Source organism: Centroberyx gerrardi, chromosome 21, assembly GCF_048128805.1.
Source record: "Centroberyx gerrardi isolate f3 chromosome 21, fCenGer3.hap1.cur.20231027, whole genome shotgun sequence".
NCBI lineage: Eukaryota > Metazoa > Chordata > Actinopteri > Beryciformes > Berycidae > Centroberyx > Centroberyx gerrardi.
In genome coordinates this window covers 21,782,909-21,785,408 of record NC_136017.1, presented here as the reverse complement: position 1 = coordinate 21,785,408, position 2,500 = coordinate 21,782,909, and positions in this window count along the sequence as shown.

Genomic DNA, 2,500 nt, shown 5'->3' with positions numbered 1-2,500 from the left:
AGCGGCCCCCTATCTCCAGGCGGCTCTCCACCTCCCTTTTACCCGATTTAGAGCCCCTTCTTCGGCCACACACACCTGCTATCGGCCCCCTACCTCCAGGGGGCCCTCCACCTCACTTTTAACCCAATTTAGAGCCCCTGCTTAGGCCACACACACCTGGGAGAGGCCCCCTATCTCCAGTCGGCTCTCCACCTCCCTTTTACCCAATTTAGAGCCCCTGCTTCGGCCACACACACCTGGGAGCGGGCCCCTATCTCCAGGCGGCTCTCCACCTCCCTTTTACCCGATTTAGAGCCCCTTCTTCGGCCACACACACCTGCTATCCGCCCCCTATCTCCAGTCGGCTCTCACCTCCCTTTTACCGGATTTGGAGCCCCTGCTTCGGCCACACACACCTGGGAGAGGCCCCCTATCTCCGGGCGGCTCTCCACCTCCCTTTTACCCGATTTAGAGCCCCTTCTTCGGCCACACACACCTGCTATCGGCCCCCTACCTCCAGGGGGCCCTCCACCTCACTTTTAACCCAATTTAGAGCCCCTGCTTCGGCCACACACACCTGGGAGAGGCCCCCTATCTCCAGTCGGCTCTCCACCTCCCTTTTACCCAATTTAGAGCCCCTGCTTCGGCCACACACACCTGGGAGCGGGCCCCTATCTCCAGGCGGCTCTCCACCTCCCTTTTACCCGATTTAGAGCCCCTTCTTCGGCCACACACACCTGCTATCCGCCCCCTATCTCCAGTCGGCTCTCCACCTCCCTTTTACCGGATTTGGAGCCCCTGCTTCGGCCACACACACCTGGGAGAGGCCCCCTATCTCCGGGCGGCTCTCCACCTCCCTTTTACCGATTTAGAGCCCCTTCTTCGGCCACACACACCTGCTATCGGCCCCCTACCTCCAGGGGGCCCTCCACTTCACTTTTAACCCAAGTTAGAGCACCTGCTTCGGCCACACACACCGGGGAGCGGCCCTCTATCTCCAGGCGGCTCTCCACCTCCCTTTTACCCAATTTAGAGCCCCTGCTTCGGCCACACACACCTGGGAGCGGGCCCCTATCTCCAGGCGGCTCTCCACTTCACTTTTAAACCAATTTAGAGCCCCTGCTTCGGCCACACACACCTGGGAGCGGGCCCCTATCTCCAGGCGGCTCTCCACTTCACTTTTAACCCAATTTAGAGCCCCTGCTTCGGCCACACACACCTGGGAGCGGGCCCCTATCTCCAGGCGGCTCTCCACTTCACTTTTAACCCAATTTAGAGCACCTGCTTCGGCCACACACACCTGGGAGAAGCCCCCTATCTCCTGGCGGCTCTCCACTTCACTTTTAACCCAATTTAGAGCCCCTGCTTCGGCCACACACACCTGGGAGCGGGCCCCTATCTCCAGGCGGCTCTCCACCTCCCTTTTACCCAATTTAGAGCACCTGCTTCGGCCACACACACCTGGGAGCGGGCCCCTATCTCCAGGCGGCTCTCCACTTCACTTTTAACCCAATTTAGAGCCCCTGCTTCGGCCACACACACCTGGGAGCGGGCCCCTATCTCCAGGCGGCTCTCCACTTCACTTTTAACCCAATTTAGAGCCCCTGCTTTGGCCACACACACCTGGGAGCGGGCCCCTATCTCCAGGCGGCTCTCCACCTCCTTTTACCCGATTTAAAGCCCCTGCTTCGGCCACACACACCTGGGAGCGGGCCCCTATCTCCAGGCGGCTCTCCACCTCCCTTTTACCCGATTTAAAGCCCCTGCTTCGGCCCACACACACCTGGGAGCGGGCCCCTATCTCCAGGCGGCTCTCCACTTCACTTTTAACCCAATTTAGAGCCCCTGCTTCGGCACACACACCTGGGAGCGGGCCCCTATCTCCGGGCGGCTCTCCACTTCACTTTTAACCCAATTTAGAGCACCTGCTTCGGCCACACACACCTGGGAGAGGCCCCCTATCTCCGGGCGGCTCTCCACTTCACTTTTAACCCAATTTAGAGCACCTGCTTCGGCCACACACACCTGGGAGCGGGCCCCTATCTCCAGGCGGCTCTCCACCTCCCTTTTACCCGATTTAAAGCCCCTGCTTCGGCCACACACACCTGGGAGCGGGCCCCTATCTCCAGGCGGCTCTCCACCTCCCTTTTACCCGATTTAAAGCCCCTGCTTCGGCCACACACACCTGGGAGCGGGCCCCCTATCTCCAGGCGGCTCTCCACCTCCCTTTTACCCGATTTAAAGCCCCTTCTTCGGCCACACACACCTGCTTTCCGCCCCCTACCTCCAGGCGGCTCTCCACCTCCCTTTTACCCAATTTAGAGCCCCTGCTTCGGCCACACACACCTGCTATCGGCCCCCTACCTCCAGGGGGCCCTCCACCTCACTTTTACCCCAATTTGGAGCCCCTGCCTCGGCCACCCACACACCTGTTAGCTGCCCCCTATCTCCGGCCCCTAACCTCCACCATCCAGGAACCCCAGCACCAGCCGAACCTGCAGACCCACTCTTAAGCACCCAT